This window comes from Corvus kubaryi, unplaced genomic scaffold (genome assembly GCF_017639235.1).
Source record: "Corvus kubaryi isolate FWS band 111438036 unplaced genomic scaffold, C.kubaryi_AGA036_p1.0 37182, whole genome shotgun sequence".
NCBI lineage: Eukaryota > Metazoa > Chordata > Aves > Passeriformes > Corvidae > Corvus > Corvus kubaryi.
In genome coordinates this window covers 880,590-897,476 of record NW_024581050.1, presented here as the reverse complement: position 1 = coordinate 897,476, position 16,887 = coordinate 880,590, and positions in this window count along the sequence as shown.

The following is a 16,887-nucleotide window of genomic DNA, read 5'->3' as shown; positions in this document are numbered from 1 at the left end:
ATAATAAGAAAGGAAAATTAAATAATTAATACGCATAAAATAATTTTCCAAATCACCGGAACGGCCACCCTCCGTGGAGAGGCCGTTCCCGTGATTTAAAAAATTATTTTATGCGTATTAATTATTTAATTTTCCTTTCTTATTATTATCTCTTTTTTTGTTGTTGTTGCTGTGGTTTTTTTCTCTTGTGGTGTGTTTTTATGTTTTGTTTTCTCCCTCCTCTCTCAGCAGCAAAACTTGCGGCGGCCGCACCTCCGCCGTGCCCGAGCGCCGGGGCAGCCTCGCCGCCTTCCCGGGCCGCCCCCGCCCCGCCGCGGCCCTTGGGGAGGGGCTTGGTGGTCCGGCCCCCTCCTCCCCGGCCCCGGGCGGGGGGGTTCTCCTTCAGCGGGGAGCATCTCGTGCACCTGTGTCTTGGGCATGGCCCCTTTCACCTCTGCAAGCCCCAGGCTGGTTTCTTCCTCACCCACTGCCCTCTTGGAGGGTCCCGGCATCTCTCCCCTGCCCCCCGACCCTCCCATCCGGATGGAAGCACCAGCCTCGTCGCCTTGGACATGTGTCCTACTCTTGACTGTTTGCTGGCAGTGACACAGCCCTGAAGGCTTGGGCCACATCCTACCACCCCCCCCAGCCATGACACCTTCCATTAGTCCTCTGCAACATGATGACCTCCCAATTCTCCTCCAAAACCCTCTGGAAATCCAGGTTATGTGCTTCCATAACTTTCCATCCGGTCCCCCACACCTCCTTCGCCATGGTGCACTGATCCCTCACCACCATTCCCTGGCGCTTCCCCCAGCTTTAATCCCCATGGCCCAGCAAGTGACCCTGTTTGAGGGAGCCAAGCAGCAGAGCCTGGCTCCTTAATCTTTATGATGATGAGTGAGCATCATTTTTTCACTGCCTCCACTTCATGCATGGAGTACCTGAGACACAGAACATGAAATGACATCTTCAGGTTCCCCCAGTAATTAACTGACCGGTGGAGTAGGAACAGCCTCGTTCCCAAGTCAGTATCCTGTGAACACGGCCTCCTCCTCCTCCTCCTCCTAACACAGCCCGTCCCTTCCCTTCCCTTCCCTTCCCTTCCCTTCCCTTCCCTTCCCTTCCCCCAGCAGGACACTTTTCCCACACCGACAGTCCAGGCAGTGCATTTGGATATTTGCAGAGAGAGCTTTTTCCCACTGCTGGCTCAGGTATTTTCACTTAACAGGTATTTAAATGCTCTGGGAAGTTTTTTTGGTTTGTTTTTTTTTTCCACTGGAGCTGTTCAGGGTTCTTAACTTGCTTTCCTCGTGGCATCACCTCATTAATCCTCCAGCAAATTCTCCTACAAAACCAGAGGAATTGCACACTTTTATTTTTCAGGAGTAAAACAGAGAAGGGAAATAATTCATACAGCCATTTTTTAGGTGTTATATATCAAACAGAAAAAGTCAAGAAAATACTTTTTATTTTCATTTTCCGTTTTTTTCCTTCCCTCTTGGCAAATCAAAAGGAAAGTGTGATCCTTGGCCTTCCTCCCTGGCCTTCCTCTCCTTTTGAAAGCTTCTACCATGTTCCAGTCTGGAACTATTCATTTAACAGGTTTCCTAGTCCTCTGTCAGAATTGAAAAGTTGTAAATACATGAATGTCTTTAGCAACTGTATTTCACACCCAAAATTAGCATTTCCTGAGCTACTCAGTGGGGAAAAAGAAAGTGTTAATAAAGCCTCATTTGGAGTAAAAAACACTGCTCTGGAGCTGGGTTTTTTTGATTTCTTTAAGAGGAGTATGATTATGTTTAAGCAAATTTCAAACTGAAATTTCACTGAGCTGCAGCTGAAGCATCATCTGGGAAACTGGGGAAATGATTGGATTTTTCTGCTTATTATTATTTTTAATTATTTCGCAGATTCTTTTTCAGTGTTCTATTTTTGAAGTGGCTGTTTGTCCAGGAAAAAAATCACTGGAACATATGTGAGTTTTTGTGGGGTTTTTAACAAATGAAAAAAATGTTTTCCTTGGAAAATGTCTCTGCTTCCCTCAGGAATGAGATGTTCTGATGCTCCTGGACCAAAGGAGGTGACCTGAGCCCCATCACCCCCCATGTTAAGGAAGGGATGGGTTTAGCTCAGTGTCCCGCCGCACACAAGAGAGCTGGGATGTGGGGGCTTGCTTTCCCTGGCTCTGTCTTGTCCCCTTTTGGGGTCTGAGCAGCAGGAAAACCTTCCTTTTGGTCAAATTCCTCCATCCACACAGCTAAAGCTGAAGGAACAACATGGAGGCTGCCTTGGTGGCCCCTCTCGGGCTGAGGACAAGATGCAGCCTCCCCCTCTGGACAAGGGGGAGCTGTCAAGGGATCAATGCAATGAAGGCATCATTTCTTCCTGAGTTTGGAGAGGAAAAAAAAACTGGGGGATTTGGGGATGTGGAAAGTCCGGGCACAGACAACCCCCCGTGCCCATCCCAACAGGGAGGCATTTCCTGCCTTGCTGTAATTACTCGTGGGACAACCAGGACAGACAAGTACTGCACTGGGAAAAGCTGCCCAGAAAAGGTCCTACAGATCCTGTGGAGAGAGAGGAACCTTTGCTCCCTGCTGCCTCATTTATCTGGGCTCTCTCCTCCTCACTGGGTGGGTGCTGAGAGGACGAGAGTGGAGCAAAGCCACTCCTTCCACACACGTACACACCGCCCTCCGAAAGTCACCTGCTCCCTTTCCTTGCAAATGAGTCAATGTGTTGATCAGTCAGGTGGAAAGATATCCCACTGTTGCTCCTGTTAGACCCGAAAAGCCGCTCCCCAGAGCTCCGGACAACAGATTTAGCACAGGCAATGAAAGAAAGGATTGTTTGGGTAGGTCTGTAGAGAAATCACTGGGCAGAGAAAGCATATAAAATATGCTGATTAAAAGAAATGCACTTGTGAGAGTGAAACTGGTCCCACTGGCAAGTGGAACACAACTTTGGTTGTGTTCCTGGAGTCAGAGCGCTGTGCAGGACCCCGCCATGCACAATCCCGTGGCAGTAGATGGACTCCAACTCCCAAAATAGCCATGGAAACAAGGCAAGAGAACTGTAGCTGTCACTTTTCATGAAGGGTGAAGTGACTACTGAGAGTTTAAGGGATTCATGCAACTCAGGAAATCTGGGAAACAGCCAGAACTGCTCCATCCATCCATCCATGCACAGCACCTGTGCACAAATGGCTCTTGCTTCAAAATGCCCCTCAGCGAAATGGTGGCAAACCTGGGCCTGTGTGCACTGGGGACAAGACAAACCATTGCTGGCCAGGAGACATGGGGAGCTTTGAACTGAGAATGAAACTCCAGAAAAGTGGGGTGGGAAATGTGAGAATCCATGGAAACTGCTGCTAGGGAGGAGGAAAAAGCCAGGCAGATGTGGGGAGGATGCCCAGGCAGTGTGAGGTGGAACAGAATCCCCACACACTGACTGTCTCTGCCTCCAAAACTGGGAAAAAACAGAGAAGTCCCTGCCCCAGACATTTCCAGACCCCACAGTTTGGAGCCATTTGGAAAATCTCAACATTTGGACTAAGACAGGCCAAATAAAAAAGGCAACACACTTTGAGGTCAGCTCTGCAAACTTCCCCAGTGTGGTCCCAAGAAAATCCTGATGATGGTTTGATTGATTGATTGATTGATTGATTGATAAGGTTGTGTGTAATTGCTCAAAACTTCTGGAAACCCACCCAGCTTCACAGCACTTGTGTAAAAACCAAACTGCAGAAACCCTGAGGCTCAGTCCTTCCTCACCTTAGAAATAAATGGTTTCCTAACTGGATCCTGTTCTGCCTCGGGGCCAAAATATGTGGGACCTAAGCAACAGTTTGTGTGCAAAGACAAATATTGAGCGAAGGGACCTGCAGAGCGAAACAGGAACGCACTGCCTGCTGTGCTGAGGGTGTTCAGGAACAGGAGGAAAAGGGATGAGCTGGCTCTCCTTCACCAGAAATATTTGGCAGGAAGAAATCCAGTGGAGGTGAATCCACTACAGCCCTCGGGGGGGGGAGGAAGGGCACTCTGCAGGAGGATGGCTCCTGGGCAGGCTCTCGGTGACCCCTCTCCCTATGCACCTGTAGGACCTGTTTGATGCCCCCCAGGGGAACCCCACGGAGCAGGAGTGGCAGCTGTTGGTGAACGTTGACAGCACGCTGACCATGAGGATTTCGAGGCTGCCAGACCTTTCCCAAACAAATCCCTCAAAGAACTTTTTCCACCTGCAGAGGCAGGGGACAGGTTGTTCTCACCCACTTCATCAAGAATCATCAAATCTCCTGAGCTGGAAGGGACCCACTGGGATCATCCAGCCCAGCCCCTGGCCCTGCCCAGACCCCCCAACAACCCCACCCTGGGCATCCCTGGCAGTGCTGTCCCAACGCTCCTGGAGCTCTGGCAGCCTCGGGGCCGTGCCCTTTCCCTGGGGAGCCTGGGCAGTGCCCAGCACCCTCTGGGGGAAGAACCTTTCCCTGATATCTGCCTAAACCTCCCCTGCCATTCCAGGCAGCCATTCCCTCAGCAGGGAAGGAAAGGAAGAACCTTCTTCTGCCTGTTTTAATTCCATGTGGTTTGGAAGCAGAGAGCTGGGAGCTGTGACATGGATCCACTTCCATGGATGGGGTGACTTTAGCCTGGCTGTCCTCTACAGCCTGGGGAAGACACAGGTGTGGGCAAGGAGGGCAGAGATCATTTGGGCAAGGTGGATGGACATCACCTGTCTGCTGCCACATCCCACCCCAGAGTGAGGGCCAGGAAATTCAATTAAAAGAAAGCAGATCCAAAACTGGTAGGGAAAATGGCATCTTTGGTGTGTCATTGCCTTGACACAGGATTTTGGGACTGCTAAAACCTAACATGGCTCCAACAAAATTAACTGGACAATCTCCCAGAAGAGCACTCGAGCAAGGGGGAGTGAAGTGCAGGGACCCCACCTGTGGCTCACAGACCCTCGGGATTCAAGGTGGGAGGTTGGGGAATATTTTGAAAAGTTCTGCCCCATGCTGTCCTCTTTCTTATTCTCTTCCTTCGATATCCAGCACTGGCCCCTGTCAGAAGCAGATTAACCCTTTCCTGACCTGGAGAAGCTGCTGGGATGTGCATCCTTGCCTGCTGTGCTCAGGCACCGGCTTGCATTATCTGCATCCCCTCTTTAGTCAGGTGTTGTTGCTTCTGATTTTAAGGAGGGGCAGGAAGAGGGTCCTGGATCTGTCCTATCAGCTGTTTGTGAGAGTGGAAGAGCTGCAAACTGAAATTTGGGGAGGTTGTGTTTAGGAACTTTTCCTGTTGCTCCTCTCTATTGCTTGCAGATGTGTTCTTGTGGGACTCCCTCATTGCTGAACTTCTGGAATAATTCCCGCTGAAACTGGGCTGACAGGAGAGTAGGAGAGTTCCTTGTTAGCATTTAGGATCAAATCAAACCAAACCAAACCCCAATAACTGCAGCTGCTGTGAAACCTTTTCAGGAAGATCTTCATTTTTCCAAGAACCCCGGAGTGTCTCAGCACCTGTAGGGTGAGTAAACTCATTGCCAAGCAGGTTTGACTTGCCATGGCTTGCAATGATTTTGATGCTTCCAAAGGGAAAAGGGAATTTGAGTGATGTAATGATCCCAATCTCCCTGTACTCTTTGTATATTCATTCAGGGGATACTTCAAAAGGAAAGCACAGAAGATGCACAGACATTGCCCAGAAATGAAGGAGGAATCATGGCTGATATGCAGTTATGTGTTTGCCTTGGTGTCTGTAAGATCCCTTAGAAAAATCGATATGGCAACTTTGCTGTCTGTAATATGAACCATTGAAGAGGGTGGGAAAAGCGAAATGCACTGAGAAAGAAAATGTGCTGAGAAATGAGAATTATAGATTCATGGAACGGTTTAGGTTGGAAGGGACCTTAAAGCTCCATCCCATTCCACCCCCTGCCATGGGCAGGGACACCTTCCCCTACCCCAGGTTGTTCCAAACTCTGTCCAACCTGACTTTGACCAATTGATTTGTTTAAGAGTTGCCATAACAATTTTGATCTCCAAGATGGAAATGGAAATTCTAAAGAAAGCCTTCCATGAAATGTACCAGGAGCTAAATATCACAGAGCAGACCCCAAGAATGAACAGAAACAGGATGAAATAGTTCAAAATCTAAAGTCATGAACCTGCACGCTAAAGTTTCCTTGAACAAGGCACTTGATAAACCTTTTCTCTGCCAGACAGAATTCCCAGCTTGAGCCATGGCAGTATGAACTGGTGATGGACACACACGGACTCAGGGACAGCATTTCTGGTTCCAGAGAAGTGCTGGGGGCACCATGCCAAGGTGCAGGATGTGCTTGAGAGCACCTGAGTCTCTGAAAAATCAAACAACCCACTGCTGGAGGCTTCATACTCATCACCCCTTGTGAAGCGTGGAGGAGGAAGGACTATTTTGGGAAAAATCCCTGGGTTAGACAGACCCAAGAGTGTGCTGTCCCTGCCAGGATGTGACACAGTGTCTGGTCCAGCTTCCGATTCCTGAGATGGAACCACTTCTCCTAAATCCACTTAAGATGTGCAAACAGCCCTGTCAACAGCAGCTCGCCAAGCTGTGTGGCTTTCTCTGGGCTGCAGTAGCCTTGGTAACTCTCAGGGAAAAAAATAACCTAATTTTCTCTTTCATCCATAAGCTGAACCCTTTAATTTGCTTTCAAGTGAATTAAACATAAGCCTCCATTTTTCTAATTCCTTTGTCCTAATTTAAAAGTACTGACATTTATCAAAGGAGTTTTCAAGATTCCCCATTTGCAGCTCATTGTTTTAGTATGTTTTAAATAAACCAGAGATTGATGCTTTTATTGCTGAAATGCTTTCCTTCCCTCCTCCTTTTCTCAATAACAAGGGGATATTGTGTTCATTTCTAAACTTTCTCTAATAACCCGGAGAGCAGGCTGTGTCCTGCTGCATTATCCAGGTGACCACAGTTCATAGCTGAGATTTGCTGTCGTTGTCCTGGGTAATGCAGGAGCACCTTCAAGGGCACAGAGCCTCATTCAGCTGTCCCGAGTGCACCCTACACCCTTCAATATTCAATACACCAGTGACCCACAGTTCATCCCATGAAGTTATTAGAGGTGCTGGGTGCTGGAGAACAACCCCAGTGTTATGAAAACAGTGATATAGCAGCACAAATTTATTTGTATTTCCAGAAACAGCAGCTGCTTGAACAACTTTCACCCTGAAATGTGGATTTGGCGCCCTTGATCCTTTCTGAAAAAGAAATTTCACTTGTTCAGTGTTTGCACAACATCGCACACATTGAAACTCCTCTCGGAGTCAACACACGCATGAACACAGCACAAAATGCAACCTGGGGCAAAGAATCATGGCAGGGACCCTCTTGGAAAGTCCATGCATTTGCTTTCCAAACCTGTTTTTCTTTTTGGGTGGTTGGAATGGTCTCAAGGCTGATGGACAGCCCCTGGGGAGCAAAGTCCTCTTCTTCTCCGCTGGCGCGGAGGGTTGGCACTGGAAACAATTCCCAGCCGGCTCTGCTGGCACTCCCAGAGCTTTCTCGGAAGGACAAGGGGACGAAGTTCACCCATCACGAGATGACAGCTCTTCTCCAGACGCTGTTACTCATTCCAGCACCAGGCTGTTTTTCAATGGCTCATGACAAATCTCCATTTTCCCTCAGAATTATGGGTTGTATGTTCGCTTGCTTTCTGACCCTGATAGCCGTTCCACCATGCATTAAGTTATCTCAGAGCGTCTGATCTTCCGTCAGTGTTAATCTTGGGTCTTGGCATTTGGGGAGGAATGATGGGAAGTATTTAGCACAAGACCTAATTTAACACCCTTTCATGACTTGGTCCAGTCAAGGTCAAATCCTGAGGCTTGTGCTCTGCCAACATTCCTGTCTGTTTAGAGACCTCCCTGTCTGCGTGAGGACTAAGGAGATCACCATTAAAATAAAGATTATATGAAAATAGTTATACTTTTAAAACCTGGGGAACATAGGATGTGCTTAGCTCAGGAAGAGGACTAGGTGTCAGCAGAAGTTACATTGTATGTGGGGAAGAAGGAAGTTGAAAGCAAGTTTAAACTAAGGTTTTCTTATCCTTTTCCTATTCTGGGCTGCCCCCAGCAAGGACTTCATTCCATAAAGTGGGGAATGAGGTTAAGAGCAAACTTGGAATGACAGAATTATTTAGGATGGAAAAGCCCTCCAAGACCAGCAAGTCCAACCATCCTCAGCACTGTCCAGGCCACCCCTGACCATGTCCCCAAGTGCCACATCCACATGGCTTTGAAATCCCTCCAGGAATGGGGACCCCAGCCCTGCCAGGCCTGGATAGCCCTTTCCAGGAAGGAGTATTCCCAATATCCACCCTGAGCCTCCCCTGGCCTGATGCCAAGGTTTTAACTTTTATATTTTCCTGATTCTGTACTGCTTAGAGTGTAACTCTGAGGTTTCTTGTAGCTTGCTAATTTCCGCTCACTTCTGCTGGGCAGACATAACAAAGCCTCTCTGGGCCTGCTCTCCAAGGTCACCCAGACCATCCTAGCCCAAAAAGTATAATCCAAAGAGCTTCTAAGGGGGGCAAGTGGAGGGGAAATTACATCATTGAACTGAAGCTTTAACTGGAGAATTAAACCTGGTATGCAAATGAACCAAACCTATAAAGGTGTGAAGGACTCGTGACCCGCCGTCCGTCTTGGGGTCCATTTTGGCAACAGCCTGTGGCTCCCAGGGGGTACCTTTGAAGGCCTTTCAAATAAATACCTATTTTATTCTTTTGCTCCTGTCCAGTCTCTGTGTCTAGGAGGCCTCTTAAGGCATCAGCCTGAGGCCGTTCCCTCTCCTCCTGTCCCTGTTCCCTGCCAGCAGAGCCCGACCCCCCCGGCTGCCCCCTCCTGTCAGGGACTTGTGCAGAGCCACAAGGTCCCCCCTGAGCCTCCTTTGCTCCAGCCTGAGCCCCTTTCCAGCTCCCTCAGGAATTCTCCAGCCCCTTTCCAGCTCCCTCAGCTGCTCCTGGGGCTCCAGAACCTTCCCTAATTTCCTGATTTCCACTGGCAGTAGCTTGGGTACAGCCCCTCAGTGCAGAGGAGTGGAAGAGGAGCTGAGCCTGGGACTTTTGATTTCTGTTACTCCATTGCTCCTGAATCCATCTCAGTTGCCTGTTGCAACAAATTGAACTTTAAAAGGAAAAACTAGCACGTTGTTTTTCAGTGAACATCTGTCCTTCATTCCCTGGTGGACATTTTCTGTTGAAATGCTTACAAATAAGAAAGTTTTCTTTATGGGCTTAGAAAATACCCTTTTAAAAGTAAAGTAAGGTTTCAGTCTCTTTTGGCAGCAATTAAGAATACAGGGTATTGTGCCTTTGAAAATTGAGCCTCTTATTTAACTGTCTAAATAGAGATTTAATTTTCCTGCTTTTGGCACCTAAGCTTGAAAACTTTCTTCTTACAGATGAAAACAGAACATTATAGAAATTGAGTCTGTGGCATTTTTATTCTGCTTTGTGAGAGAAAAAAAAAATGAGGAAGATAATTTATCAGTATTTGCACCTCTTATTCTAACTGCTTTGAACCGAAGTCCCTCATAAATATCAGCTCTGGATCACTCTGGATATACCATAAAGGCTGTTTTTAGCACAGAGTCAGCCAGCCCGTGGAAGTGGGCAAGTGCTGCATGTGCTGGCTGAGATGTTTCCCTCAGCTCCTGTTCCAGTGACTCCTCAGCAGAGGAGTGCACAGATTCAGAGAAAAAAGTAGGAAAGACCTCTGAGATCACCCAGTCCAACCACCCCCCAGCCAAGGGCCACCACTGACCCATGTCCCCGGGTGCCACATCCACACGGCTTTGAAATCTCTCCAGTGATCTCTTTTCCACCCTCACAGATTCTGTGAAGCCCTCCTCCCTCCCCCTGTTGTGTTCCCAGCCCGGATCAGCAATTCTTTCCTTTGGAGCAGGCTCTAACTCTTTTCTCCAGGATGTGCCCCACGAGGTGTCGATCTCAGTGGGGGTCTTTAGACACCCCTGGAATTGTGTTCACAAAGCAAGTGCAAAGAGGAACATGGTGGGACCCACCTCTGCATCCCCTCGGCCTCTTGCCTGTTCCCCATCTCTTGTGCACCCCAGGGCACTTTTCTCATGTGAAAGGACATATTTCGGCTCTGCCTCACCTCACACGAGTCCAGGCTGGAGGAGCAGTGGCCCCGCAAGGGCTCTCACTGCAGCAGTGGCTCCAGGCTCTCCGTGTGGTGGGCCATGTTTCCATCCAAGTGTTTGCTCGGAGGCTGAGTGAGGCGGGGGTGGTGTGGGATGGGAACGTGCACAGGACAAGGGGAGAATGTCTGCACCAGCTCCAGAGGCAGTGGGGAAAGCAGTGACCGGGGCTGCCTCTGGTGGATGCGTGCCCAAGCAGGGGTGTGTTGCCGTGTCCGTGTGTTGTGTTGGGTTCTGTTCCCAAGGGCTGAGTTAATGAAGAAAAATCCAGCATGGAAAAAGGAAAGGCAAGCCCAGAGGGAAATGCCTCTGGTGCTGGAGGCGCAGCATGAGGTGGTCCTCAGAAGTGTTTCCATGTTTGGTTCATTGGACAGATCACGGAATGTGGGCTTGCCAAAATCATTGGAGGTTCCAGTGGCCGGTGCATCCTCCCAGCCGTGATTTCCTGCCATGAGGAACACCCTTCCCTGGAGCTGTGCTGCCCTGTGTGTGCTGCCTGACAAAATCCATTTGTCCCCAGAGCCAAAGCTCCCACACCCGGTGAATCCCTGTAATTACCATAATCTGCTGTCGATTAGATCGGATAGCTCTGTTATCACTGTTAATAACAACTTATTAGTGAGGCTGTCACGGGGAGAGCTTCTGTAGGGGAAGGGTTTTGTCCTTAACTTCTCATAAAGGCTCTATTTTAAATCAGAGGGAGGCTCTGGCTTCAAGGGCACCGGTACTCAGTGACTTCGAGTTCCTTGCAGCTAAATGCTCCACAAATTTCTCCCAAAACCTGCCAGCAGGGTAGGAAAATGGGAGCTGGGATGGAAAATGTAGCAAGGTTCAGGCAGCCCGGGAGAGATGCAGGGCAGGTAGAGGAGGATGGGATGAGAAGGCAGAACAAAAGGGCAAAGAATTATCTTTTCTTCACAAAGCTGTAACGGCTGGAGCTGTGTCAGGGAGGTTTAGGTTGATATCAGGGAAGGTTCTTCCCCCAGAGGGTGCTGGGCACTGCCCAGGCTCCCCAGGGAATGGGCACGGCCCCGAGGCTGCCAGAGCTCCAGGAGCGTTTGGACAGCGCTGCCAGGGATGCCCAGGGTGGGGCTGTTGGGGGGTCTGGGCAGGGCCTGGGGTGGGACTGGGTGATCCCTGTGGGTCCCTCCCAGCTCAGGATATTCCGTGGTTCTGTGCTAAGTACAAAACTCCCTTCACATCTCAAAAGATTTATTGGAAGATGACAAAGGCTGCCACTGAGGAGTGAAGGATGATTTCAGTTTTAATGATTAAACATGAACACGTTGCCCACATTCATTTTAGGCATATTTTTTTCTGGTGGAAATCTGTCCAATTAAAAGGAAAAACACCCCTCACATTTCTCTTTCCTAATTCTATTATTTCCTCCATGACTCAAAACCTCCATAAACCAGAGCCTATGTAGCAGCTTTGTCAGGAGAGCAGAGCATTGGGAAGGAGCTGGTTGCTCATCCCATACCCTGACACGGGTGACTTTGCAATGGGAAAGCTCAAGATCTCCCTTGAGTTTTGGTTTGGAGATTCACACTCGCAGTGCTGCTGCAGCAGGGGCAGGGATTGAGAAGATGGAGATGCTCAGAGGAAAAGGTAGCAAATAAATGTACCCCTGGATCCTTTTCTTTCATGTGAAAGAACATAATCAGGGTCTGTTTCATGTCACAGCTAGATGAGAAGTGGGCTTCTCCTCACAAGCCATTATTGAACTAGAGGCAAGGCTACCAAAATAAAGCTCCTTCCATGCTCTGAGCAATGCAGAATCAGGCCCCTTTGCTCCTGAGAAGCAAAACCCCTCCATGATCCATCATCGGTGCTTATGGAGTGAAACTCCTCCTTATGAATTGCAGTGAAGACCTCAATCACTCCGGCAGTGAGTGCCTTTGTTTTCCAGTATTTGATAAAAAATCCAAATCTTTGTGGTCTCACTTTTAATTAGAGCAGCAGCAATTTCGTGAGGCGATGGATGGTCCCGTGATGACTTAGCTGAGGTGGCCTCACGCTGCTGTCAGGTTCAGGAGGTGAATCTGTGCTTAGTTTGTGCTGCGGCTGCGGCCACTCCTGAGGCTTTGGCATCTGGTTTCATTTGTAAGACAAAAGAAGGGCTGGTCCTAAAAGCTTCCTTAATGGATGTTTGGGACTTTGCAAAGGGAAATGGTTGTGTTAAAGATGCCACAGGGGATGAGCGTTTGGGTCTGTCCTTTAATCTTCCTCCTTTTCCCTTTCCCTAGAATCTGCTGCCCGTTGTCACCTGCAGGCGATATTCTGCCTCCCAGGCTGGAGAGGGAGCAGTGCCACATCAAGCAAGGAATATTTTCTGACGCTCAAAGCACTGGCCTAGCGTTCATCCCCTTGCTTTGGCATGCAGGGATTAACCTCCTCGGAACTGTCACTGCTGCTCCCGCAGCCTGCCTCAGTTTCCCCAGCCGTGAAAAACAAGCAGTGCTTAGAAGAAGTGCCAGGGATCTGAGAATTACTTGAGGGTAAGAAACCACTACACAGAATGTGCTTTTGCAGGAGCACAAATACATACCCTGTGCAACTGTGCTCTTGTTTTTAAACCCTTTTGCTTCCCAGGACTCATCGTCCGTGTTCCTGTCGCCGTCACTGCTGGCAGCACACACGGATGTTTGTGGCAGAGGCAGATGTTGGCAGTCTGTGCATGTCGAGACAACTGCCAGCAAAGAGCCCCAGTGCCAGGACTGTTCCCTCCTCACTTAGCTCAGTCTTGCCCTGTCCTGTCTCCGGGGTGTGCCTGGGGATGTGTCTTCCCTGGCAAACTTGGAGCACAAGGCTGGAACTCAAAGAATGTGGCAGGCTGATTGCTGGGGGCAGTCACTGAGATTTCCCTCAGAGTCAGAGGGGAGGAACAGGGGGGTTTAGGGTTCAACTCCTCTTATCCCAAGTTATGTCAACATCTGCTCACATGAGCCGTGTCTTCTTAGCTCCACTGGCTCTGAAGAGCAGCAGCTGTGAACAGGAACCTGCGCTGGAAACATCCAAAGCTTCATCATCTGGGACCGTCCTCTGGGTTTGTAATGGCAGCTGATCTCTGTGTTAAACTAATGCCCCCTAACAAGTCAGCAGCAGCAATGTTTGATGTCCAGGGCTGTTCGTCCCTCTCCTGCCAGGCAAATCCTTCTGCAAAAGTTGTTTCTGAGGTGTTTCACTGGTTCTGGTCTCAGCCTCAAAACACCAGGTCCCCGCAAAAATGAACAAGGCTGTTGTATGACCTGCCCACACAGGACTAGGAAAAAATAGTGGCTTCAACAGGAATGGAGATTTCACAGAATCACAGAACAGTTTGGGTTGGAAGGGACCTTAAAAAACATCTTGTTCCACCCCCTGCCATGGGCAGGGAACCTTCCACAAGAAAATGCAAGGTCACGGCTCCACGGAGCTGATTTCCAGTGTGTATTCACACATTTACAGACACCCCTTCCAAAACCAGCAGCCCAGACTGCTGTCTCTGTTGCTACAACGCAAATCAAGACGGGCTGGACTGTGATGGAGTTTCTGCCCCGAGCAGACGGGCAGATGTTCCACCTGCAGAGTCAGCAGCAGCAGCCAAAGCTGTTCCCCGTGTGGCAGCGAGGGAGGAGAGATTTCCTGGGGTAAAATGCTCCTCCATCCATGCCTTCAATTGCAGACTACAAAGCCAGTGATTTTAGGTGCTGGGGTTTGATATCATAATGTGCCCTATTTTCCATCTTTCAGGCAGGAACAGCGGAGTGTTGTGTCTGTGGATGCACCAGGCTTTCGGGATGCTGCCAAAGGACTCGCAGATTTCCAGAGCTCCCCGTGGCTGCTTCCTCTCATCTAATCCCAGGGCCAGGCATTTGCTAGACCTGCAGTCATGGCCAGGGAAGAGCTGGCCTCACTGCTGGAACTGAGCATGGAGCAAAGGGACAGGGACGGAGTCTCCACTTCACCCACAGCAATCCCGTGGGACCAGAGCTGGGCTCACATCGTGCAGAATCACTGCATGGGAAGGGTCTCAGACTGTCAGAGGAGGGTTTGATGGGATGTTAGGATAAGTTCTTCCCTGTGAGGGTGGGCAGGCCCTGGCACAGGGTGCCCAGAGCAGCTGTGGCTGCCCCTGGATCCCTGGCAGTGTCCAAGGCCAGGCTGGACATTGGGGCTGGGAGCAGCCTGGGACACTGGGAGGTGTCCCTGCCCATGGCAGGGGTGGAACAAGAGGATCTTTAAGGTTCCTTCCAACTCAAACTGTTCTATGATTCTGTGATCCCCAAAGCCCTGGAAGACACTCAAGTGGGTCCTTTGTGGGGGACAGGTGAGGCCTGGAGGCTGTGCTGACGTGTGAGGGTGCCTCCAGCAACAGGGTGAGCAGCACTGCAAGCCCAGCTCAGCTCTGTGCTGGGAAGAGATTAATTTACTTTGGATTTGGTTGAAGGTTGGACTGGATGATCTTGGAGGTTTTTTCCAACCTTAGGGATTCTGTGGGATGGTACAAACCTGCAGGGAACTGAGTTCCATTCTCATTTGGATTTGGGGGAGGATCATCTCCTGTACCTGAGGTCTTGCTAGGATCAGGTCCTTGTCTGGCCCCCAGTCAACCAAGTTTGACTCTCCAGTGGTGTGGCAGAGAGACGCTGGAGCAAACCAACAAAACCATCCCAGAGCAGACAACCTTCCTGTGCACATTACTCCTGTCACACATTTGTCCTCCCTTTTGCTAACTAGCAGTGAAAAACCAAATTTAAAAAAAAGAAATTCACTGCACAAGTTGGATTTGTCCTGATGGAATGTTCTGGTGCCTTTGATGCTCTTTGAAGCATCGTTGCAGGACAGGAGGGAGGTGTTTCCAGCAGAATTCAGATCCAAGCTTCGAATCAAGTTACATTTCAAAGTGCTCAGATCTTGTCTTGGATTAGGAGGAATTTGGATCTGCCCTTGGCAGCTGTCTGGACAATTTGGAGAATTCAGAGCCAGAAACTGGCATCGATTTCAAAGGGGTTTTTTTTCACAGCTCTCCAGGGCCTTGATGTTGGTGTCATCCACTGGTTCATTACCTCAGAGGGTGTAAGAACAGCCCGAAGGAAGGTTTGAACTGAAACTTTTGAGACCATTTCCAAGTTTTCTACGATACTCCAAGACTTTGACCTTACCAGCCTTTAAGGTGGATATGGTTAGCAAATGTTTTGTTCTTTCCTGAAAACAGAGATGAAATCAAAACAGAAGAGCTTCTGTTCTTTCAAGGATAAAAAAATCAACCTTTCACTGAACCCAGTGTTTTTTGAGGTTTTGGCAAAAAAAGCTTCCCCAGGTTCAGTCTTCGATGAGCAATTTGAGTATTTTCAAGGAAGCAGACACTTTCCACCCCACCCCCCCCCCACAAAAGAAAAAGAAAGGTTTAATTCCCCTCAAATCACTCTTGTAAATGATGTAATTGTAAGTATTTTAGCAGCAGCTCCCCCCTGGATGCACTGCCACTTTTTAACTTACTAAATCACTTCCTAGGAGATATACTGCCAAACTCTGCTTTTCTTAAATCCTCACTGTCCAGGCTTCTTCATTCTGGGTCAGGTGCTTGATGGATGCCACAGCCTTTCCATTCACACTTAGGTAGCCCAGGGCATCGCTCTCCATGATCCTTCCCTTTGGCACTTCACGCTTCCTGCCAAGCCAATGCACAGATGATTGTTCCTTTGCTGACTTTCAAGCCTTAAGCTGAAGGAGCTCAGGGTTAGGTGGGATATTGGGAAAGAAATCCTCTCTGTGAAGGTGGGCAGGCCCTGGCACAGGGTGCCCAGAGCAGCTGGGGCTGCCCCTGGATCCCTGGCAGTGCCCAAGGCCAGGCTGGACATTGGGGCTTGGAGCAGCCTGGGACAGTGGGAGGTGTCCCTGCCATGGCAGGGGTGGAACAAGAGGATTTTTAAGGTCCCTTCCAACCCAAACCACTGTGTGATTCCCTGATTCTGTGGTCCCTCTGACTGCTGGCCCACACACTTGTGCCGTGTGTCCTCTCCCAGAGCATGACTCACTGTGTGACTCCTTCATGGAGCACTTTCCAGTTTATTAGAAGAGATTCTTCCATTTCATTAACCAGGACCTTTTCTGAGTTTGTTTCTTTTAAAACACCACAGCATGCTAGATCTTACTCTGTGCTCTCCAGTTGGTGTTTCCAATAACCACTCCAAAAGGGAGGGAAAGCATTATTTTCCAGGCCTTTATTCTCTTGTAGCTTTTAAAATTACGTGTTGTTATGGCTTTCCTCCAGGGAAGCACTGGAGGATATTCTTTGCTTCCAATGACAATTCTAGCCCCTTGTAGTTCACCTCCCCCTGGGCTGGGCGATAGGCGCAGCTCCCCACCCCGGGATTCCATCAGATGTGGTGATTTTCTGCCTTCTCCAGGAGGCCAAGCAGAGTCAGGGATGGACATCCACAGAGGAGCTGCACAGATATTTTCCCTCCCTTGTACCCCTAAAGATCCTCCCACGGTTCAAAGGGAAGGTGCTCTGTTCTCCCCCTGGTCCTCCTGTGGCACCACTTATCAGAGTATGACAGGACAAGGGGAAATGGCCTCAAGCTGGAGATTTAGGGGAGATTTAGACTGGATATTAGGGAGAAGTTTTCCCTGTGTGGGGAAGAACCCTTGGCACAGGGTGCCCAGAGCAGCTGTGGCTGCCCCTGGATCCCTGGCAGTG